The sequence below is a fragment of the Sorex araneus genome, chromosome X (genome assembly GCF_027595985.1).
Source record: "Sorex araneus isolate mSorAra2 chromosome X, mSorAra2.pri, whole genome shotgun sequence".
Classification (NCBI taxonomy): domain Eukaryota; kingdom Metazoa; phylum Chordata; class Mammalia; order Eulipotyphla; family Soricidae; genus Sorex; species Sorex araneus.
Window position 1 is genome coordinate 210,447,677 of NC_073313.1, and position 25,898 is coordinate 210,473,574.

A 25,898-nucleotide genomic window follows, 5' to 3' on the forward strand; every position below is an offset into this window, starting at 1 on the left:
ATATTTTGTAAAAGTTTAGAGAACTTCTAAATTGTAGCTATACACGATCAAAAGGAATAATACATTACAGATATGTGCCTATGTGGATATGGACCACTTAGTGGTACCACTCCAGTCTTCATATGTGGCTTTTTGTTTTTAAAACAGACTTCATTAAAGAATCAGTATAGAAGAGGTGAAATGATCTCTAGTGCTAACATGAGATGTGAAACCGGTGACCAACATTATTTTCCCATCAATACTGATAATTATACTAATTAGTCCAGGCATTGCACCTGTGCAAAAACCCTTGTCCCTATTTTACAGATGAACTAACTGAGACACCAAAGGTTAATTGCTTGCCCCAAGCCATGTAGCAACTCGGTGGGTATCACAATTTCAATCTCCCACTCTTGTTTCCTTGGCAGTGAAACAATTACGCTTCTCTTCAAAGAAGGGAAGTTTATTGCTTGTATAGCAGATTAGTGTTAATGAGCAATGGAACAAAGAAGTCACATACTTTGTTGTAAAATTGTAGAATTTTTCTCATAATAGCAGATTTTTACTAGGGCTTCTAGTTTTGTAATTGCTTTATTGTTAGAAATTTCCACATATATACTGAAAGCAGAAGCAGTAGTCAGTGAGAAGATGGTAAATAGCAAACCCTAACAAATCCTTCACTGGAATGAGAATGAAGTCAGTGAGATGCCCACTTCTTTACCTTTTCTTCCTTGGAAGAATATTTACTTCCCTCCCCCAAAAAATTCTGGGGAAGACTAGCTGTGCAGAGAGAGGCATCTGCATGCATATATTCTAAGAACAATGTGCAGTATTTATCCCTTGGGATAAAAAAAAACCAACAAAAAACAAAACCCGGCAACAACAAACTTGAAAACAGATGGTTCTGATACAGTCTGATAAGAATGTAAACAGGAAAATATCTTTGTTGACTTATTTCTTAGTAATCAGTAATAATTATTGTCTAGAGATGAATTACAGTTTTGATTTAGAAAGCATACCATGATCAGCCTCTGAAAAGTGAAACTAAATTTCTGACACTAGTGAGCGGTTCCTGCAGAAACTTCTGTCCTACCAGGCTTCTTATTTGATTTAAAAGAACAAAACCTTCAGAAAGATTTTGTTCTGCATTCTTACTTGTTTCTTTGTCATCATTTGATTTAAAGATATTATATCCCCCTGGCTAAGTGATGAATGGCTTCAGTAGAAATTGTATCTTAAACTTTTCCTGCAACTGAGAGACTTAAATACTTCTCTTCTGTTATTCCTTCATTCTCCTTGCTTCCTCCCTTCTCCCTCCCTTCTTTCTTCCTCTCTCCCTTCGTTGCTTCTTATTTTTTGTCTTATATTAAGTGAAAATAAAATTATATTTTCTTTAGATTCTGGACTGATGCTTCTGTGAACTTTTCTATTTTTCTTTGTCAAAGAGCTTCTTTCCTGTAAGTAATTTGAATTACATAAATATTTGATGAATGCTTTTATTTACCCAGCTTTGTGCTAAGCATACACCAGGATACAAAAAAAGAATCAGACATACTTTTTTTTTTATTTCAGAGGACTCAATTTAGACAGAGGGGCTGATATACCAACAAATAATTCTCATTTAGTTTCTTAAAAATCTGCTCAAAACAGTATAGTGAGGAATGGAAGAAGGATTGATTCCTTGGGAGAGTGAGAACTTTTAAAGAAGATATTAGATGGGGGTCAAAGAGATAGTACAAGGACTATGACATTTAACTTGCATTTTACTGACCAAGATTCAATCAAAGGCAACCCAGATGGTCTCCTTAGGCCCTGTGAGGAATGATCCCTGAATGCAGAGTCAATAGTAAGCTCTGAGCAGTGCTGGTGTGCACCCCCTCCAAAAATAAAAAAATAAAAAAGATATTGGGTCTAGTCCTACATACTGCTTTATCAAGTCCACAGCTATGATATCCTGAATGCATAATAAATAAAATCATGTTACTACTAGTTTTTTGGATTTTGTTGCTATTTACCACCAATAACTTAGATAATATGTACAGAAGATCATGGAATATTGTCACAATTCAGAAGTCTAAAGAGATGTTCTTTTAAAATACACTTTCAATGGAAGAGTTAAGTTGTATTTCTCCAGGAAAATATTTAAATGGAAAGAACAATCCCGCCTTTAACATACAATTCAGCCATTTGAATATATTGCATAAAGATTAATGAATATAGCTTACTCAGTATATCCCAGATACCCGAGGCATCTCTTACAGTCACTGATATTTAATAAATGCTTATATGTACAAGATACTGTGCTAAGCATGTGACTTGAAAGAAAAAATAATATAGACCAATCCTCCTTGTGGAACATAAATGGGGATGTTGAGTATCAAGCAGAGAACTTCCAAATAAGTCCTATTATAAGTGGTAAACCCTAGTGTCTGTCTACTCTGCTGCCATGTTTCTAGAGATAGCAACTTGGTGTTTGTGAACTTCTCTTCATCACTGCATGCAAGCTAGTTGGAACTGTTCATGCCCTGTCCTACTTGTGATTGAAATAAAACAAATTAGATGCTCTTTTATTTTTGTAAAAATCTAAAAAAAATTATTTTTATAAAGTTGTTCACAGTAATGGGTTACATTCAATATTTTGACATCAGTCCCACCACCATTATACCTTCCCATCACTATTATTTTGGATTTTCCTGCAATCACTCAAACCTGCCAAAAAGGCAAATGATAGATAATTTATTTTTTATTGCTTGTTATGAATCAGATGTTCTTTTCTAAGCACGAGTGGACTCTTGTTATTATTTCATGGCATAACTACCATGAGAGTTTATTAGTTTTTATTATTAATAGATAGAAAGTGATTTGGAAAGTGAGACTAAATCCTCCTCGTCCAACTTAAAAAATTTTTTTTGCAGTTTCTGGCATCAGATCCAGGGTCTCATACATACATATATTTCTGTGTTGCTCAACAGAAATATATCCCTGCACATACTATATTGTAACAAATTTAAATTTGTTAGGTTTAATTGTTGCAACTAGTTATAGTGCTATAGAGTACCACCCTCCAAAAAAAAGCAGGACTTAAATTAGAAGTAAACTAATCTGTAACATAATTCTGAGGTTTGGTTGAATTTAAGAATAAAGGGATCCAAAAGGTATAGACATCTAGTTACAGAATAAGTTATGCGGTTGTGATATACTTGGAGGTGACAATTGATAGCATGTTGCATATTTCAGTGTAAAATTCTTACCACATGAAAAATATTGTAACCTGTAAAGGGAAGCATATTAATTAGACTTAGTGTGATGATAATTTTTGCAATATATATACCTTAAACTAGCACAATGTTATATGCAAATTATATCTGAATTTTAAAAAAGACAAAAGCTAGAATAGGAAATCCATTGGATTGTAATGTTTGAAACACTATTTTGAATAGTATGGATTTGCTGACCTAGCCAGGGCACCAAAGTAAAAGAAGTTATTTCCTTTTTATTATGTCTGCAATAAATAATATTTCTAGGACAATAGTATCAGAAGCCATAATAAAATTTATAAAGCAGAAAGTAAATGTGATAAACTTCAACGGTTTAAAAGCTATACCCTGACAGGAGTCAAGAGGTGTGTTAAATTTTTTACCTGAGTGCTAAGACCAATAAATATTTTCTAAAACTGCAAGAACTGTATTAAGATATAATTGGGATACAATAGTATCTTATTCAATGTGATAAGGATGCCTAATTGGAGACCCTAACATTAAAGAAAAGTAGCACAAAATAGCCTAAATCAGGCAGGAGATGGAGAAAGACGGTAGATAACTAAATAAAAGTTTGAAGCTTTCGTGACCATTTATCATTGGAAAAACAAGAGAGAGGAAAAACTATTAATAGACGATTTACTTAAGGTTAAAGTAGGAACCGCTTGAAAAAAATCTAAATTTATTAATAGTGGCTTCCTTTGGAGAATGGTGGTAGGAGATAGAAAGTATAATTGACATAAACTTGGCTGGAGAAGATCTGGCATTCTAGAAATATACCAGTCATTAACCTAGTCCTGGCACTAAAGAAGCAGTATTATCCTGCAGTGTGTTAAAACAATCGTTGCAGCAAGTAAAAAATCCTGGTGCAGTTTCATCATGGATCAGTTCTTATTTGAACATTGCACGTTGGTCTGTAACTAAAAACATATATATAAAATTCCATAGATCTTATGCTCAGAAGGAGGAAAAATAATAAGAGTTAGAGATTATGGACACAAGAAAAGGATGTGCATTATTTCTCCTGGAGAAGGGAAGGCTGAAGGGGGTAAAGATTGACAATCTCTGGCAGTGAGATAAAACTCTCAGAATGCCAGACAGTTTTTCGCATTTCTTTGGATGCAGTAAAGTAAGTTTCTCTAGACAGCATTAAAAGAGTCTGTTTTTCGACACAGGAAGACAATGATTGTTAGTGTGATTACATTCAACACAGGCTCTCCTAAGAACTTTTGGAGTACTTAATAGAAAAATCCTTATTTTTCTAAATAAGAATTTGTGCCAACCTTCAGGTCCCTTAGATGCTATAGCAGGCACTTTTTATATTTGATGTGTGTGTATTTTCATAGGAAGAAGGGCTAATAATATTGCAGTCCAATATGTTGAGTACTGGTTCCTTTAAAAGACACATATATGCATACATAAATACTACTTTACATATCCTATTTTGAAAGAACCGAATATTCACGGGAGTATTTGTGATCCAATTTACTCTTTGCAACGTTAATTAAATATTTATGGTTTGTTTTTCTAGCAATAGAAACAAAACATTTTGGATGCTGAAAAACTGAAAAAAATGCAAAGGAATCCAACATTTTTGTTCTAATGTTTCTTGTTAAAAATGAGCCAGCAAATGAAATGCATACACAAACGAGCTCCTGACTGTTACCTCAATGGTTGGCAGTCAGTTGTGGAGCTTGCTTCCTCTTTTGCTGAAATCTGCTTTCCCTTGTCCTCCTTTCAAGATTGCAGTGGGAGTCCTGGTGGGGCTGCATCTTCCTCTCTCTTCCTACTGCTCCTGCTCCTGGATCTCACATTCCCTTACTTTCATGTGGCTGTAGTGAAACTCTAAGTAGCAAGTTACTAGTGGTGTTTTGGCTTACCCAGCACTTAAATCAAGGGGACTTCCCTTTTGTGTGAAAAGACAATGAGATTGACATCTGGGTGCTGGAACAGATATTGGTATTTGACACTTAAATAGAATTCTTCACCCTGAGGAAGTATTGAGGAATCCCCTGGACTTGGAGCTCCTTGCTTAAGATTTGGTCTAGGTAGGGAGGAAGTAAGAGGAAAGGCAGTGGCCATTGGAACTTTTACCAATAGTAGCAACTACAACTGATTGTGAGGATATTTGAAAACTTTAGACCATGCTGATTGTAGATGACAGTAGTGCCATAGCATAGGTCTAATATTTCTATTGATGATGCTCTATATTTATGAGTTCTGTTTTGTCTGGTCTCATAGTTGTGCAATTCTTACCCTCTCGCTATTCATCTTGAGCTCTTGGGTCAGAATAGTAACCGGTTTCTTTCAATTTCCTCTAAGGAAAATAGATTCCTTTCTCAATAACCTCTCCTGTCCATAAAATGATTGTATGGAATATGCCAGCATTGTGCTCTCTTTTTTTTTTGCTCAGCTGCTACACCAACGCATAAACAGTTTGTAGTGTTTGTGCCCACTTCTGCTCTGGGGAGGGAGATCATGGGGTTGTCCGTAATGAACTCAAAACTTCAGAGCTGGAAGGGGGTGTTAAGAATTTCTGAGGTTTCACTTGCAGATGAAAATTAAGACCTAGAGAGCCTGAATGTCTTGTCTGAGACCATCCAGCCGCTCAGTAGCAGAGCCGAGGCTTGAATCCAGATGGAGTATTTCTTAGGATCCTGCTGCATCTTCCTGAGAGGGGGTCAGAGAAGATAAGAGAAATACTTTGTTCTCACCAGAACCTCCTCTCTATCCTGCAGTTGTCATGGCACAGATGCCTTCTCTGGGGAGCCACTGAGCTTTAAAAATGGATAAAGTAGTTTTTAAGAAAGTCACTATTATTAGCTATCCTCTGTAACTTAAAATGGTTGTGTTCCTGAGTTGATCTGAATATTTGCTACGTGAGTATAGTAGCCAGAGGTTTATATAAGAAATTCTTGCAGACAAAAGGCTACTTAAAAATAAAAAAAAATATTTTGATGAGTGTGGGTGGGGGAGGTGGGGGCTGACAATGTTCAGAGCTTTCTCCTGTCTCTGCACTCAGATAGTACTTGGGGGACCATACATGGTGCCCAGGATTAATCCTGGGTCAGGATGCATGCAAGGCAAATACCTTAACCCCTGTTCTATCTCTCTGGCCCCTAAAAAATTTTTTTTAATGACACAAATTAATTCTTTTTAGTCTCTAAAATATCTCAGAACAAATGATTCTTGCACCTTCAGGAATCACTTTCTGTACCTGTAAAATAAAGCATTAAATGATGGTCTCTAGGATCTCAAAACCTGCAAGATTTTGACCTCCAGATTTGGCTTTACTGAAGGGCTTATCACTGGGGACTCAACCTTAGCTTTGATTATTTTATAATGAATATTTTCTAAAATCGATATCCCTTGCTTGCTATTTTAAGAAGTGTGAATAAACGGTTTTTAATCTTCCCATCTGCCCAGGCCCAAAATGTGCTTCAAACCACTAGTTTTGATGTCTTTTTTACAGACGTGATATAATTTTTAAAACAAAAATAAGAATAACAGGAAAAAAAAGAAAAGAAACGAAGTTCAAAGCCACTAATGAATGGGGAATTGACCAACTGCAGAAAGCCAAGTGCTTTTGTGCAACCCAGACGTCTTCATTATGTTTTCTGTCTCTGGCATCAACACAGCTCTTGAGAAACTTGTCTTGGTTCAGCATCTGACTAGGTTAGCCATAAAGAATGTTAGGGGCACACACACATGTGATGTTAGGAATGGGAGTAATCAAGAGACATGTGAGTTGCTAATAGTGTTAGGAATGGCGAACCACTCTCTCTCTCTGAAGAGAGTATAAAACGACAGGCCCATGCCATGCTGCCAGACCCCATGCCAGGCTTTTTTATTTGGGGCACGCCGGAGGGGGGGTGGGTGAAGCCCCTCCTGCCCCAAGGAACCCAACCTGGACAGCCAAAAGCCTCCAGAACTCATCTGCCACCATGCTCACCATGCTAATGAAGAGTGGCTCCACATGCTTGGGCTGAGCCTCACGCACCAGTAAACCTATCCCTGGACATTTCATACCTCATGCCACTCATACACAAAGAGTAGCACACCACATTTGATGGGGTTTATAGTAGAAGGCAACCAATTTTTTTTTCTTTTTGGGTCATACTTGGCTATGCACATGGGTTACTCCTGGCTCTGCACTCAGGAATTACTCTTGGTGATGTTCAGGGGACCATATGGGATGCTGGGAATCAAACCCGGGTTGGCTGTGTGCAAGGTAAAAGCCCTACCCGCTGTGCTATTGCTCCAGCCACAGAAGGCAACCAATCTTAGGGGGAAATATATTTTTACACACACACACGTGTGCATATGTATGTGTATATATGCACACAAGGCTCAACCTGTCCTCCCGTTGCTCATCAATTTGCTCGAGCAGGCACCAGTAATGTCTCTATTGTGAGACTTGTTGTTACTGTTTTTGGCATATCGAGTATGACATGGGTAGCTTGCCAGGCTCTGCCGTGCGGGCGTGATACTCTCGGTAGCTTGCTGGGCTCTCTGAGAGGGATGGATGGAGGAATCAAACCTAGGTTGGCTGCTTGCAAGGCAAACCCCCTACTCACTGTGCTATCACTCCAGTCCCAACTGTTTTTTATTCTGATAAAGAGCTTCCAATTATAAAGATTTTTTTTTTAGGTAATCTCTTATAGAAGGGCTTAATGGCACCTCTTCACACACTCTCCTCTAAGTTTTATGGGGCATTTTCAGCAGTTTATTTATAACAAACAATACAAAATAAATTATTTTGGTTTTGCTTTGGGGCAGGGGTTTGGGTCTAGGATGGAAGCATCCAAAATATGGTGGTAGGATTGGTGTTCAAATATTAAATGCAATCAAATATTGTGAACTACTTTATAAAAATAAAATTAAATTTAAAAAAGAAAAATAAATAAAGTAATAGAGTTTAAAACGTTAAAATAAATTTTAAAAAATTAGGAACCAAAGGATGAACAGCTTGTGTCAGGGTAGATTGCCAACCAGGGTTGGTGAAAGCTTTGTTCATTCATGTAGGCTTATATACATGCATAATTAGTTGGACTCTTAATTTCAGAAATATCTTCTACTATGAAGTCAGATGCTATTTATTTCATGTTCAGAGCATGATGACCTTCTTCCGTCACTCCTGATGTCACTTGAGGAAATGAGTTTAATATGCCAACTGCTTAGCAGGTTGGAAAGGAAGGTACCAGGGCCAAGACAGCAATAGCTTACTTTTTTAGACATGACCCAAATTTCTCCTTGACTTAGTTAACCAATTCATTCTGATATTGATACCAGTTTTCGTTAAAGAAGCATGAAAATACAAAAACTACTTTTTTGCATCCTAGATGAGATATATAGTATTTTTACTTATTCCACAGTAAAAGTAGAGATGTGATGAGAGACACAACTTACCTTATACAATAAAATTCATTGGGTAGAGGGGTTACAGAATTGAGAAGACTTGGAAGAGCAGATAAATGTTTTTTTTTAAATTTTTTATTCTTTTATAGAATCACCATGTGGAAAGTTACAAAGCTTTCAGGTTTAAGTCTCAGTGAGCAGATAAATGTTTTAAAGGAAGACTTGAGATGTGGGGGAGAGAATTTGGAGAAACTGTCCTAGATTGTGTGACACTCAGGTAATAAATCAGTGAGAGATCTTGAAGGGAATCAGGTTGTGTATTATTCCATGTACTACCTCACTATTACCCTCACAAATAATGAAGTGAAGCTACATGGCTTTTTCTTGATTTTGGAATCAGAGTGTAGAGACCCCGCTACAGGGAGGTTGACCTTAAGTCAAGCACTTTTATTTAGGCTGTAAATGTTTTTGTTACCAAAAATATGAAAAGAGCCCATGTGATGTCTGAAACCGAAGTTGCAAGTGTTTCTCCCCACTAGTTCCTTCCTCATTTCAGCTATAAAGCGTGATTTAGTTCAGTGTTCTTCAACCTTTTTATGCCAGAGGACAGCACATGTCCTGCAGACTGGTTCACAGTTGAGCTGTTATAACCAAGGTTTTTCAGCTTTGTATATCTCTGGAGTGGCACTGGTCCATGGACTTGTGATTGAAGATTACTGGTATAGTTTATCTGATAGTTGTAAAAGCAATAATATTAGTTCTGAATATTTAGGCTTATGTTTACCCCATCCCTATCCCTAAAATACAATGAAGTGGAAGATTCTAGCTAGCTTTCTAATTTTGGAAAATTGAACTCTCTGTATCTTTTTGTGTGTGTCTGTTAAAGAAGGAGTTTGGAATTTCTGATTCTAAACAAGTGGGTTTTATAGATAACCACATGTGGGCTCAAGTGTATTCTTGGAACAGTAGTGGGACCTGGGTTTGTCAGATACTCATTGAACTAGAAATAAATAAGTTAGATAAGATAACTCCTATTTTTCAGCTTATAAAGTGTGCTAAGCTTTGTCACTTTCAGGCACCTGATCAGTGTACCGTTCTGACTTTGCTATGGGCCCTTCCTTCTCTGATGTGAGAGAAATGTTAAGGGAAGAGAGCAGTGTGTTTGCCAGAGAACCCAGACATTTTAATGCTTTCCTCATTGAGGAGTGGAAAATTCCATCCCTGGGACTATCCCACAGCTCAGAAGGCATTTTGTGTGTTTAGCTTAAGGCTTCCAGTTACCCTCCATTGTTCGAATGAGGGTTCATCAAGGATCTTCTCCCTTGAGATTTGCTAGCTAGGAGGATCAGTCAACCAGGAGAGGATTGGAGAATTTTGGTTCCTGTGGCAGTTATCCCTCACTGTATTCTTTTTTTAAGAAGAAGATTTGATATTAATGTGGAGAAACAATTTAAGGAAACAGAACACACGAGGGAAACAGTCAAGGATGAAGGATGGGCAGCACAAATGGGGCATAATTTATAATCTATGGCCCTTGGAGACGTTTTGTGGAGTGTGTGGTCCAGGTTGGATGCTCTAGCTTGTCTGTGTTGCCAGCATGTCAATCCATACTTGATACAAACTTTGATAATTGATGTACTTTTTAATTAAGTGGAAATTTTGAAATATCTCTAGTAAAGAGTGTGATTCATTTATTAAAGACTGATTTGCATGTGAAGATTATTTATTAAGAATAAATAAAAAGCATAATGGTCACAATATGAATGAGTAAGGATCAATTTAAAATTGAGCCCCTGTGACATTGCTGAAAGACACCTTCTTTGAGCAACATTTCCACACAAAAAAGTCTTATAAGATTTTTTTGTGTGGAAATGTCTATATCAATAGTGATATATTTCATGTACTTCTAGTTGGACACATATTAGTGATAAAAAATTGAAAATTTCAAAAGTTAAATCATTTTAGAGAAAATTCAAACAAGATAGAAAGTGCTACTAGTTAATAGGGGGCTGTATACTTCTGTGTGTTTGAAATATATTACAGCAACCATTAAACAAGTGTCTAAATTTATGTCTATCCCTTAAACCACAAAGTAAAAATCTTCAAAATGAAGATGCACAAAAAATGCCCTCAATCAAAAAGGAGATGGTTAGCAGTCTAAGAATAGTATAATTAATGAAGCCCATTTTAGTATCTATGCAATTATTTTAAGATATGTTGATAATTTGCATTTAGCAGCATTGGGTTATTAAACATCCAACTTACCACCCTTAGTAATCATAGTAACAAAAATAAAATGTCCAGAAACTTTAAGAAGTTGATTAGTAATCTACATTTTATACTAATTATGGGAGGCGTATTATAGATTATAAATATACAAGATAAAAATCCCAGGTTACTGAGTGCAAAAAATAAACTTTCACATATTCTGACAAACATTGCCTGGTCTGGACTATTTATAATACTTTAGAGTGTACTAGCATTTTTTTGTAATATAAAAAGTAATAGAATCTTAGTAATATGAGGTCCCACTAGAGATATTTGCTATTAAATTGTTGCTGAGTGTGCTGAGGTTTGGGGTAGAATTATCGAGTTTGCAGATTAGCAAAGCAGGTTCTGGCAATGTTTTAAAATTGAGTCAGTGGTGCTTTAAAATGGGGGAGACTTTAAGGATAGACAATAAGAATTTAAAAAGAGATGAAAAGATTGGTTTGTTATCCTCAAGCGGTCTATGGTAATGAGTACTTTTATGTAAACTAATTTTATGGTTGTCTGCAGGTTTAAGCATAAACAAGCAAAGGGAGTGGGAGTGAGGCAAAGTTCACAGAAGACTAATTGAAAGAGAGGTGTGACATGACATTAGTTTTAAATAAGCATTTTTCCATTTTCTTCTGCTTCCTTTTTTTTGATGTTTAGGAACCTTTCCTCTTCAAGATAACCGGAAACCCAGGATGGTCCAAACCTGTGAAAATAGCCTTTAGCCTATGTTTTGAATTCTGAGCTTGATGTTTTTACATTTTATCTTCATGTTGCCAGTCAGTGCCCCTCTCGGAGAGCCTGGCAAGCTACGAAGAGTAATTCACTCGCATGGCAGAGCCTGACAAGCTACCCGTGGTGTATTCGATATGCCAAACACAGTAACAACAAGTCTCACAATGGAGACTTTACTGGTGCCCGCTCGAGCAAATCGATGAGTAACGGGATGACAGTGATACAGTGATATACAGCTAACTGGTATAATATAGTCAAATGAATTTGGAATTGTCATGAAATATCTATTGTAGAAAACAAAATTCTTATAAATTTCACTAGTTTACAGGGCACTAATAATTATGTCTCTATTTCTTTATGTATATTGCTTATTTACTTGGTTTACTAATCATTCATTTATTATCAACATTAATCCTTGTTAGATTCTAAGAGCATCTCAGTGATGAGGATCCCAAGACAATAGCTAGTCTAATATCTTGCTTTCAGAGATTAGGCTGACAGGTTACCTTTCTCCTTAATAATGATTTGCATCCCAAAGCTTGGTGAAGCTTTTCTTCTTTTGAATTCTGTGTCTTATCTTTGTTGGGCTCTTGTCACTGAATTTGGGGTAACCTATGTTGTCATTTGATGCATGTGTTCTATTTCCTGAACCAGCCTGTCAGACCCTTCCAGAGCAAAAACCTGCTCAAACCCTTTTGAGTCCTCTACCTTCCCCCACAACATTCCCTACCTAGGCAGGGGTTTGTGGAGAAGGAAATTCAGTATACAGCCATGGGGGGAAAATATTTAAATTTATTTTTAAAGCCTTGCTAGCCTTCAGCAAGTCTCTTGGTATTTAATCAATAAGTTTATTTGAAAATGTTAAAGATACATGGAAACTGCTCTAGTTATAATTTTTAATTTAGAATAATAGTTTTAAAAATCATTCTAATAAAATTTCTGTTTTTCTATAATGAAAGGGACAAAGGCACAAAGAGACATATTCACTTACTTATACCTCGTTGGGCCAGTTTCATGAAATTCCAGACTAGAACTCTCTTTTTAGCCTTTCATCTGATTTTACCATCAATATAAATGCCCTCTTTTCACTTAAATGAAAGAATGAACAAATGAATCTTTGAAAATATCTAAGGTTCCTGTGCTGTGGTCTCTCCTTGGATATCTGTAGACTGGTAACAGCTTAAAATGCCATGAATGTGTGCTGATGTCAGCCAGTGGCACTGGAACTTAATTTACAACATCCGGGCATTCTGCATTCTTTTGAACATGTGATTGTTTTCCCCCATCTAAATTCTATGTTTTTTAGGTTTCTTATAGAAGATCAAAGTGGAAGTTTTGGGAAGTAAGTCTTCGTCATTCACTACTGCACCAGACTGGGGAAACGAGGTCAATAAATTGTACATCTGTATCAGCTGGTTTGGAAGGGCCATTTTAAGCATTCTCAGACATGTAGCTAAGCAAGTCTGAAGCTTTCTGACATTACATAATTGCTCTGCAAAACCAGGACTCTCTGTTGACTTTGCTGTGTATTGAGTATGCTATCTTGGAGTAGGGGGACATTGGCTCAACGGGTCATTGAGCTTACCTTTACCAACTATTTTCCCACCCTTCAGGCGTGGTTGTTTTTTTCAGACATGGCTAGGAGAGGTTCCATGAACAGTACAATGTAAAATTTTCATTTATGACAGATGTTATCTTGTTTCTAATTTTTGTTCAAGTTATTTCTAAGGAAAAGCACCACCCATTTTTTTCTGACCAACTGAAAAAAAAAAAGATGAAAAGATCTCAGTGGAAATAATAGCAAAAAGCACATGACAATTAAAGTGTTTTAACTCAGACAGCTGGGGGGCCCAGACTCTGCAGAGCCTGTGTGTACTTGATCAGAGTAGACTGATCTGCAACAGCTCTTCTCTCACATGTTGTGTCTCTATTTCTTGATTAAATAGACATTCTGGCTTGAGAGACCAATATCCCATCAGGAAAACAGTAATGAGTGGTTGGCTAAGTCTTAACTATCCTTCTACTTTTGCCAACCAGCCTTCAAGGGAATGCTGTTTCGATGTGGGGACCAAGTAATGTGGAAATCTCAGCAAGAAGGGAGAATCCAGCGAAATGTAAAATAGTGGAAATGTGGCAAAAATCGGGCCCACATCTGGGTGCAGAGACTTTGTACATGAAAAACCATAAATGTGAACATTATTGCAACCATGTGACCTAAAGAAGCAAACAAACAATAATTAAAACAAGTGTTTTTAAAAGGCAGGGGTCGGAGAGATAGAGGGTTTTTGCCTGGCACGCTGCTGACCTGCGTTTGAACTCTGGCATCCCATAATAATCCTCTGTATCTGCTAGGAGTAATACTTGAGCACAGAGCCAGGAGTATCTGAGCACCGCTGGTGTGGCCCAAAACAAAATAGAAGCAAACATAACAACAACAACAAAAGTCCATGCCACCACAGAAGCTGTGGAGCCCAGGAGAGATGGGTTGGATTTTTTTGTCAGTGCAGGCAGACTCAAGAGGGACATCTTCGCCTGGAGTTTCAGGTTCGGTGGATTTTCATGATAGTGGTCAGAGTGTAAGTTCTGTGGCTGCTTTGTCTTAGCATTTTATAACTAGCGAAGTTTCCGAAAATAATTTGAAGACTAAGGAAATTACAGACTCCCATTCTCAATTCGATAAAGATATTAAACATGCCAACTCTCCTTTAATACTTGTTTTATATGGAAAGGGACATTTTAATACTGCATGATAAAAAAAAACACAGGCCAAGCATTAAGTCATTCAACCTGAATGAAGTAAGCTTTAGGGAAGAGTCTCTACATTGTCTCTCTTTTTTAAAAAAATATTGGGGACTAGAGAGAGTACAGTGGATAGGGCATTTGTCTTGCATGTGGCCAACTTGGGTTCATCCCCAGCACTTCATATGGTCCCCTGAGCTCACCAGGAGTGATTCTTGAGTGCAGATCCAGGAGTAAGACCTGAGCACAGCTGGGCATGGCCCTTAAACAAAAAATGATCTCATTGAGTGGTGGCCTTTCGACAATATTTGCACAGGCCTGGGAATCACTAGTGAACAATGAGTGGCACCAACAGCATCCCCCATCCCCACCCCATTACACTATCATGTAGCAAAGCTTTGTCCTTAGCTCAGGCTGACACTTTTGTGTGGTTGATATTCTTTTTAAACTTTTGGGTGAGTTGGAGTGATAGCTTAATGGCTAGAGTGCGTTTGGTACCTTGAGCACTGTCTGGAAATAACCTCAAGCATCAAGCCAGGAACAGACCCTAAACACCAGGTGTGGCTCAAAAGTAAAACAAAACAAAACAAATAAGAAATTCTTCATCAGTTTAAATATAAAACTATAGCATGTGGTACTCAAAAAAAGAAAGAAAGGAATTAAATTAAACATTCTGCTTGAATGTCATGTAATCCTGGAGTAGAGTAGTTTGGAGGATGCTTCTGATGGCACCATAATTTGCTTATTCACAGAATTTGCTCAACTCTTATCATTCAGGTTATGCTTGCAAAAACCAGCATCTGATTCAACATCTAATCCACGTCACAGGAGGGAATCCTTGGACCTTGCTCTGCTTTTGTAGCTGCCACCTTCTATCCAGTGTAGAAGGCTGACTTTCTAAAGCCCACAATATAGTTGTCATTTTGTGGTGTCATCAAAAAAAATTCTTAGTAAGGAATTAAGCATCTGGCTGTGATTTGTGGTTCTGCACCTAACAAGTTAGGCAATTCTGAGAAAATGAACGTTCTGGATTTCAGACTTCTAATATATAAAACAATTACTCCAATAGCATTATTCTAGAAACAAATTTGCTAGATACTTTTAAAACCAAATATATTTTCAATCAGCAAATTGAGTGACTAAATGATCAAAATCCCTTTCAACTTTGACTTCTTTCTTTAAATAAAAGTTACTAGCATTCACTTCTGGAATTCACCAGAAACTAAAAATTCGTGGAAATTTTTATATGTGCCAAGCACAATGATATGTCCTAAGATACAAAAGAATATAATACATTATTGCTGTTGTCTGATTCCACCCCTGTGAAAAAGAGTATAGAGGGCTCTCAGTAAATTCAGAATTGAGGTGCCATATGACCTAAAATTTCCACTTTTGGATATCTATTCTCAGGACAAGATAATATTCATTCAAAAGGATGTATGCACATCATTATTCATTGTAGCATTCAGTACAATAGTTAAGATTTGGTATCAACATAGATGTTTAACAACAAATAAATGGATCATGAAGATGTGGTATATATACAAAATGGAAAACTGCACAGCTATGACGAATGGTGGAATCATGCAATTGACTGCAACATGAATAGAACTGGAAAATATGTTAAATGAAGCCAGAATAAGAAAGATAAACACAAGGTGATATTGCTTATATATGGTAATTAGAATAATTGAATAAAGGAATGCAGTGGTTTGAAAACGGATTACTAGATCACCTTTTGCCCCAGAGTATAGGGAGAAAAGGGAAAGAAGTAGAGTAGAGGGGAATGGGAGAAGAGATAGAAGCAATGGGGGTGGGGAGCAATGGTGGGGAGCAATTTTCTAGAGGATTCAGGTACATGGTGTTAAGAACAATGGAGCTAAATATCCAAACTAAATATCCAAGCTAAATATCCAATCAACAACATGGAAATCATGAGACTTAAACTTTAACAACTGAACTAAAAAGGTGCCTGTCAAGATGGCAGGCTGGGGATGGATTTGGGAGGGAACCTGGGAACATTGGTGGAGGAAAGTTAACACTGGTGGTGGGATCAGTGCTATAACATTGTATGTCTGAAACTCATCTATAAATAACTGTAAATAATGGTGCTTTATTTTTTTAAAAAAAGGATTAACTTTTAGAAACAACATAAGGAACTGACATTTTACATAGTATCATAAGTGACTGCTAAAATATTATTCATCGAAAAATTAAAAAATTCTTATGTAGCAGTTTTGTTTGTTGTTAAAAAGAATTTTAAAAAGTTCCTGACAATAACAAAAAGAGTATAATACATTGGTATTATGTATGTAGGTTGCATTAGGAATAGTATACTTTATTCTTTTGTGATCGGTAAGATCATTAGTTAATTAATGAATTCATCAAACATTGCCAGACAAAGGTGACACTGTGGAGAGGTAAGTTAAACCAAGGAAGGCCTGAGAGATTGTATAGTGAGTAAGAACTTGCACATGGTCACCTGGGTTGATTCTAGGCACTAGCCCCTGAAATCTATGCCCTTGACCAACGCAGTTGACCAAAATAGTACTCAGCAGTGCCCCTGCCCCAAATAACCTACTCACAGAAGACTGTAATAAAAAGAAAAGAAGAAAAATCTATTTTATGAGAATCACTTGTATCACTTGTCATCTCGTTGCTCATCGATTTGCTCAAGCAGGCAGTAATGTCCCCATTCATCCCTGTGTACATTAGTGTAGCTCAATGGCATCTGCTCACTCCATGAACATGAAGATTCTCAAATCATTCAGGGTCTTGATGAAGAAGTCTGACCATCTTGTAGGTAGGTGGTCATGTGGTGTTTTGATGTCCCATGGAATCCAGTTGGTAACAGCTCCAGTCCAGAGATTGTGAAAGTTTAAGAAGAGAACTCCCAAAACGACCACCAACTGGGAACTCTTTAGCACTATTGTGGCAATATGGGAAGATGCTGTCATTGACAATATTGACGAGGAATACGATCGACTGGTTCAGCACCTCCATGATTGTGCAAGGAACCTGAGAGTGAGAAAGTCACAAAAAGACACCTGTCTTCGGAAACTCTTGAGCTCTTTCACCAATGTGGTTTGGTGCAAGCCTTAGGCAATCACAAGCTAACTTCTGAGCTTGCAAACCTGTGCAAAGAAGTGATAAAGGAAGACCTCAAAGAGAGAAGGGCAGCAGTGTTGGCTGATGTGACAGAAGCCAGGAAAAGTATTCGCAACTCCTGCCTGTCCTTCACCAACTATAATACCAAGACCAAGATCCTCTGATGTCCTGATGGATCTATCACATCTTCCAGAAGGGCAATGGAAAAGGTTATCCACAACTCCTACTCGAATCTCTTCGATAGCCACCTGCCCACATACAAAATTCTGCAGGATGGATATGTCATTCCCAGAATTCTCCCTTCCGAAATCTTTCCGAAATCTGACATGCCATTTTGTCGATAAAGAAGCCTATAGTACCCGGTCCAGGCAAGGTCAGACCCGAACATCTTAAGAACCTGCCATCAGTTCTCATCAATACACTGGCTCAGCTCTTCACATGCTACCTGTCTGAATGTAAACTTTCATCCCAGTGGAAAACTAGCAGGACCATTCTGTTGTACAAGAAGGGAGACATCCACGACATCAGCAACTATCATCCTATCTGCCTGTTGTCTGTTATCTACAAGCTGTTCACTTGAGTCATCCTGAATAGAATTGGCAGAACACTAAATGAAGGACAACCATGCAAACAAGCCAGGTTTTGAAAAGGATTCAGCATGATTGACCATATCCACACGGTGACCAAGCTCATTGATATTTCACGACAGTTCAAGGTGCTGCTCTGTCTAACGTTCATTGATTTGAAGAAGGCCTTTGATTCTGTTGAGACTGAAGCAGTCATCGAAGCCCAAGCCAAAACAGGGTGTTCAAACCCATTACAGCAGGATCTTCTGTGAGCTGTATTACGGATTCACCACCAGAATCTCACCATTCTACAAGGAAGTGATCATCGACGTAAAGAGAGGGGGTTCGGCAGGGTGATACCATTTCACTGAAACTCTTCAGTACCACCCTCGAGGACATCATGTGACAGCTAGAATGGGAAGGAATGGGAGTGAAGATAGATGGTCAGCAACTACACCACCTCTGCTTTATGAGCATAAGCTATTTTAATTTATTTTGTGCAATAATAAAAATAAGTGGTAACACTTACCACAGGCCTACATTATTTGACATTGTGTAGACCCAAACCAAAATTGCTGGGTAAAACTTCTTGCAGCTAATTAGGATAAAAAATTACTTTTGCTTTGAATGGGAGGGTGCATATTCAATTTTTCACTCAGTTAAATTAAATTATTTGGAAATTCAAAGCTGAAAGGCTTTGTATGTTATCCTTTTTTGTCTAAGAATTATTTCAAAGGCTTGCTCACTGGAGAAAGTTACTGCCCAAAATTCAAAACCAGGATTAGAGGGCTGAGACAATTGTGATATTATCAACATTTGGTATTAACTGCTTCCTGGTGAGTACTAAAGTTTATCTGCTGATAAATAAATACATGCATGAATTAAATAAATTAGTGATTAAATCATTTTGTATTTGCATACTGGTTTACTATTTTTAAAGGTTTCCTATTTTCCTCCCAATAGCACTTTGAATAAATAAGAAATTAACTCAATATGTGGGATTCTATTTTATTTAAAACATTTTTAAAATAAATTTTATTGGATCACTGTGAGATAGTTACAAACTATTGTAACTATCAAAAACAGGGGCCGGAGCGATAGCACAGCGGGTAGGGCGTTTGCCTTGCATGCGGCCAACCCGGGTTCGATCCCCGGCATCCCATATGGTCCCCCAAGCACCGCCAGGAGTGATTCCTGAGTGCAGAGCCAGGAGTAACCCCTGAGCATCACTGGGTGTGACCCAAAAAGCAAAAAAAAAAAACAATAACAAAGTTACAAACAATAAAATAAATTTTATTGAATCACTGTGAGATCGTTACAAACTATCACAATTAAAAACTTTCATGATTACATTTCAGTTATACAATGCTTGAGCACCCATCCCTCCACCAGTGCACATTTTCTACCACCATTGCTGCCAGAGTCCCTCCTGCCATCCCAATCCAGCCCACTCTCTGCCTCCGTGACAGGTATAATCCTTCTTAATCTCTCTCTAATTTTGGGCACTATGATTTGTAATACAGATACTAAGAGGCCATCATATTTTGGCTTTGATCTACTTTTACCACACATCTTCCATCCCAGGAAGGAATTCCTCCAATTCCTCCAATCATCATTTACTTATCAGTCCCTTCTCCATCCCAACTGCCTTTTCCCCCAGCACACGGGGTTGGCTTCCAAACTGGTGTGTTCCTCCTGGCCTTTGTCTCTACTGTCCTTAGGTGCTTGTCCCATATTTTGCTACTTTATATTGTTGGATTCTATTTTAGAGGTTAAATCACAATTTCCTTGAGACAAAGTGAAAGCTACAGTAGAAGAGGAGTCAGGAGGCATGAATAAAAAAAAAGCAAAATAAAAGAGGAAAATACATATGGAAAGCTTAATAGAGTTAAAAATAATCTAGGGAGGAAAATGGACCTAAAATACTAGATTACTATTATTTTTACATTATCTGGGAGAGAGTTTACTTCTGAACCAAAATTCCACCTCCGAGAGAGCAATCGTTAACAGTGGCGGGAGGGATCTACAGGCATAGAGATCACACAGCTTTTCTCCTCACCCTGGAAATACAGCCAGAAGACGTTTAAAGTCATAGATCTTTACTCTTGAGCATCTGCACAGGTAGCCAAGACAAAATCATTCACAATACTGGATAGGAGAGTCTGCTTTTTCTTTATTTTTTTCTTTCAAGTTGGAGCCAAGGCCTTAACCCAGGCTGGATGCCCAGGAGAAACACTGGTGAGTGATGATCCCAGATAAAAGCTCCCAAGTCGACTTTTCTGGGCAGTGTTCTTTTTTCACTTGACTGTGGAGCACAAAAAAGCTTCCTTGAGGTATGAATGAGAAACAAAATCCATAGATGACAGCTCACTTTCATTTTCTGGATACCTTATCTCTCAATTTAGTCCCCAGAACTTAGACATCAGTCCTGATCAAGCATCTGTGTAACCCTAGGCAGCTCCAGAAAAAGATGTATAGAGGCATCTTTGTATGGGGCAGAGATGTTATATGATGTATCTAGTGCTAAATTAGAAGTAAACTAACAAGCAAATTCCCTCTTTCGGTGACTGGTGCTTGTGTGTCACTTTCCATGGGTGCTTTTACTCATTAAACATCACTTGTATCACTTGTATCACTTTTCATCCCGTGGTTCATCGATTTGCTTGAACGGGTGCCAATCTCCATTTGTCCCCATCGAGTGCTAGTGTAGCCCAATAGCGTCTGCTTGCTCCAGGAATATGAAGAGCCTCAAACTGTTCGTTCAGGGTTTTGGCGAAGAAGTCTGACCATCTTGTAGGTGGGTGGCCACCCGGTCTTTTGACATTCTGTGGAATCCAGTCGGTAACAGCTCTAGTCCAGTGGTTGTCTCTAAATAGCATTACGTAACCAGACCATCTGATTTTTGATGCCTTGGCAAACGAGACAGCATACCTGATTCTTGATCATCGACAGAGGTTGGAACTCTGGATTACTTCTCTCACTTGAATGAAATGTGATACTCCAAGCATAGCTCTTTCAATTCCTCTTTGGGAGACCCGAATAGCAGTTCTCATCCTGTTTTCATAGGGCCCAGGTCTCTGAGGTGTATGTTAGTACATTGTAAACATAGTTACAATAAAATGGAGCTGCAAGGAACCCACCCAAAGTAAAGGAAACACCTGCACACTCAGTACAGATGTTCCTGGGAAGTAGCCTCCCAACTATGCATGTACATGAACCTTGAAGCCCTGTCTTAGCTTCTAACTTATTCTGAAGTATCCCCAGCATAGTCAAGTGCCTGCTTACCTTATTCTCTCAACAAAATGCAAGAGGAACTGAAAAAACCAAGAGGAGCTGGAGAGATGGAGCATAGGGCTGAAGCAGAGCATGTCTTGCATGCAGGAGCCCTGGGTTCCATCCCTGGAAGGCCCTGCCCACAGGCCTCTCCCCAGCACTGCCAGGAGTGGCCCCACCTTCTGCATTGGTGAGTGTAGCCCTCAATGTAGAATCCAGGCTGTGGTTGGCAAAGAACACTTGAACTCCCCAGAGGCCTGAGTTTATCCAGATGCTTGGCTATGAAGAGGGCCATTTTCAAGCTCATGTCAAGAGGAATCAGGATTTAGTAGAGGAAATAAAAAGTCAAAAAGTTAAGTCAGAAGACCTGGGCTTTGGATCCTGTTCTGCAACCTGCTGATAATGAAAAAATGAATCTCATCATCCTGCTAGAATGCTAATTCTGCTTCACAGTTTGGGGAGGATTGATAAAATTCCTACATGAAAAGTCATCATAAACTATCAAGGGACACAAAAACTGGCACTGTTAAAACCAGTGGTAATATATTTTTAGAGGGAGAGGAATGGTCTCTGGGTATTTAAGGGCTGAAGGTCACTCTGTGATTTTGGGACATCCCGGGAGAGAGGTTAAATCCATGAGAGCCCCAGAATATTCTGCTGGTGTCAGGGAAAACCTGAGTCACCACATTGGTACTGGGGGAATCCAGAGTAACACATATTAGTGCTTAGGGGTTCACATGCTGCCAGGAATGAATCCTGGCCAGGTGCATGCAAAGCAGCCCTTTACCACCACTCAGGTTCTCAGTGATAATCTTTTTTTGTTTTATTTTAGTATTTGGGCCACACTTGGTGGTGCTTACTCTTAGTTCTGTGCCCACGAGTTTTTCCCGGCTATGCCTGGCAGATAATTTATGGTGCCTGGGATTAAGCTGGGTAAGCCAAGAGCTGGGGGAGAAGGCACTTGGGATGGAGAAGGGACTACTAAGTCAATGATGGTTGGAGGGATCACTCAGAATGGGAGATGTGTGCTGAAAGTAGACTAAGGACCAAACATGATGGTCTCTCAGTATCTGTATTGCAAACCGTAATGCCCCAAAGTAGAGGAGAGTAAGGAGGGGTGAGGTGGAGTGAGGGTGGTGGGAGGAATATTGGGTACATTTGTTGTGGGAAATGTATAATGGTAGAGGGATGGGTGTTTGATCATTGTATGACTGAAACTCAATCACGAAAGCTTTGGAACTATTTCATGGTGATTCAATAAATAAATAAATAACATAAAAAATAAACTGGGTTAGCAGGATGCAGACAAGCACGTTAACCCCTGTACTATCTCCCCTGCCCTCCGTAGCAGTATTTTAAAGACATTTAGTAAATACCGGGCTGGAGCGATAGCACAGTGGGTAGAGTGTTTGCCTTGCATGCGACTGACCCGGGTTTGATTCCTCTGTCCCTCTCGGAGAACCTGGCAAACTACCGAGAGTATTCCGTCCGCATGGCAGAGCCTGGCAAGCTACCTTTGGAGTATTTGATATGCCCAAAACAGTAACAACAAGTCTCACAATGGAGATGTTACTGGTGCCTGCTGGAGAAAATCGATACACAATGGGATGACAGTGCTACAGTGCAGTGCTAGTAATACCAAATATTATTATAAAAATTGTTAATGCTCAGGGCAGGACAGATTGTATAGTGGGTAGGGTGCTTACATTGTGTGTGTCCTACCCAAGTTTGATCCTTGGCACCATGTGAGGTCCTTCAAGCATTGCCAGAAGTGATTCCTGAGTGCAGAGCCAAGAGTAAGCCCTGAATACTGCAGGGTATGCTCCCAAAAACCAACCAACCAATCAAATAAAAAAAAATCAAAACAAACAAATTGTACATGCTCAATGCAGGTAGTTGAGCAATATTTGAGCTGTATTATATCAACTGAATAATTGTGAGATCTGAGATGTATGGCCCGGAAGTTTGGAAATGTCTGCCTTGGATTCTGGAATTTGTTACTCTGACTGTCCGGAAACTCTGCTTTGATGTTTTGGATGACTAATGCAGCTCATGAGGTCTAAATTTTTAGGTAGTTTCCAGCAAAAGACTCCTCAGAAGGAACCAGCCAGCAAAATTGTAGTGGCCAGTAAAAACTTATGGGTAGCCTGAGCCCCGAAAAGTGACTTCTGGGACAGAAATCAAGGCACTGAGAAGGGGTCCTGATGCCCTGCTGACCCTTCACTTTCCCAGGCCCCAGTTTTTTCAGCTGCAAAATTACTATTCAAGGCCATTTGCTGAAAACTTGGTTCAGATTTTATGAGAACACAGGAAAGAACAGAGTCCTTTTTATTCTTTTATCCTTGTCATCAAGAATATTTGTTGTCGAGTATTAAAATCCAGTGTCTCAGTCAAATGGTTTTGCTTTCACTTTAGTGTGAGAACAGTATACATTAAGCTCTGAGAGCTCCAAGGTTCAAAAAAGCAAACGGAATCTGAAAAATTGGGTTATTTTTTAGAACATAATGCAATATAAGTTGAGAAGGTAACTTGTCAAAGTGGCACTGCTCTTAAAACGTTACTGGAATAGTTTGTCTGACGAAATCTAAAATCCACTAATTTTTTTTTTAAAAGAAAAGAAGGCTGAGGTACTGGCATTAAATTTTATACAAATACTCTGGTTATTTAACAGTAATTTATTGTAGTTTTACTGGAAATTTTCTCCTCTTACTTCTTAAAAGGTTTTACACCCTCAATTAGCACTTTTACACCTAATAATCAATATTGATTTTACTGTTTTCATTTTAGATTTAAAATTTTTTACCTAGAACTCAAATCTTAACCATTTTTAATGTAACATATCTCAGTAAAAAAAAATAAGACTAATTCAGCTGGCTTTCATTGCCATCTGGAAAGTGATAAATTTCCATCTATTTGAGGTTCTTTATTCAGAAAAGAGATGACAGTTCTGGGTAATATGGATTTGGAATTGTTGACAAAATGCTAAATAAGAATGTCTGTATCATTCTCCAATGTCTTCTCAAAATTAGGTAGCAGTGGATATTTTTAATCATATTTAGCATTCTGTTTTTAGCCTGGTTATTTATCTCTGTACTTCAGTTCTATTTGCTATGTCTGCAAACAAATTCTTCTGCTTACAACTTCTATATATTCTTTTTTTTACTGTCCTACCAGAGACCACTGTAGTACGGAGAAAAACATGGCCAGTTACGGATTATTCTTGTCCATTCTAAGTGTCATGACAGTGAACTGAAATCACTTGTTTTTTCACATTTAGTGCTTCTTCCACTTGATATCCTGGAGTTTCTCCGATACCATTTTACACATTACATGAGGAATATAAACACTTCACCAAATCTCTTTAATTAAACCCTTCCCATTGCTTTTGTTGAAATATTTCCTCGAATCTTTTATGTGGTGTTCAATTTCATCTTCTTTTGAAATGCAAGCAATCCGTGTTTGGCTTATGTTTGGCATTCAGTGACACCAGTAAAAAGGAAAAGTGCTTCTAAGAACTCCTTTTCAGTCCCACACTTCAAACCCCTGGGTTGGCCTGGGAATGGCTGCTGTTACATTAGTGATGAGATCACGGGCTTCACCTATCATCTGGATGTTCATTGAATCAACTCACTTGATTGAAAGCAGGTTTGTTCTCAGATGGTGTCCTGAAGGTGCTGTATGAACACAATGGCCTTTCTGTCATCAGGAAAAAGTGAGAAATGAGCTAAAATCATCTTTATCATATACATAGGTGTGTGTGTGTGTGTGCATGCATGTGCAAGTGCATGTGTATATTTGTCTTTGTTTAACGGGATCCACTGATATTTGGTGGAAATGACCAACATTTAGTGAGTTTCAGAAAGTCTTTGTGAATCTCCAATCTGCTGTTCTCTGTGACATGCAAAACTTCTGATAACTGGGGACCTTTAACTCAGTAGCAATGGCCCATCAAAGGTGCAACTTTATTCTCGCATAATAGCCCTGTAATGTGATCAGCAGACATATCTGCAAACTTTTCCCTGAGCTGTGCAGATGTGGCCATAAAAGAAGCACGTATGCCATTGTGTATTTCTCCATTTCTTAGAAAATAAATTTGGTTTCTGATTATAGCCAGGCGGCTGCCAGCCATATAAAAATCTCTTACAGGTGCACACCTTCTGAAAGAAGGGCCCATCTAGGAAAATTGGTAATGCAAAATGAGAGTAATTCAGCGCTATTATTAATTTTATAAAGAGCCTCTTGTTTGTAAAGGTGTCCACCAAGGGAGTCTATAAATAGAAGATTACTCTAGTGCATTTATGATATCCTTTCCAAAGTAGATGCATAAGTATTTTTCAGATAGATACTTATAAATTTATGCATGCTCATCATTAAATAAATTTCTTTATGATTTTCTTTTTTTGTTGTGAAAAATAAAAAGCAGTGAATTACTTTACTATATATGTTAATTTTAAAATTTGGTGTATGTATATATCATACCTGAAAAAAATAAGATCCTCAATTATTGTTCCTCAAAATAAAGTGCATAATTTCTACAATTTAATTTTGAGTTTTTAACCTATTTCTCCTCTGAGGACTATGGGCTTATTGAATGGTGTACATTCTTCATATCACTTTCAGTCTAATC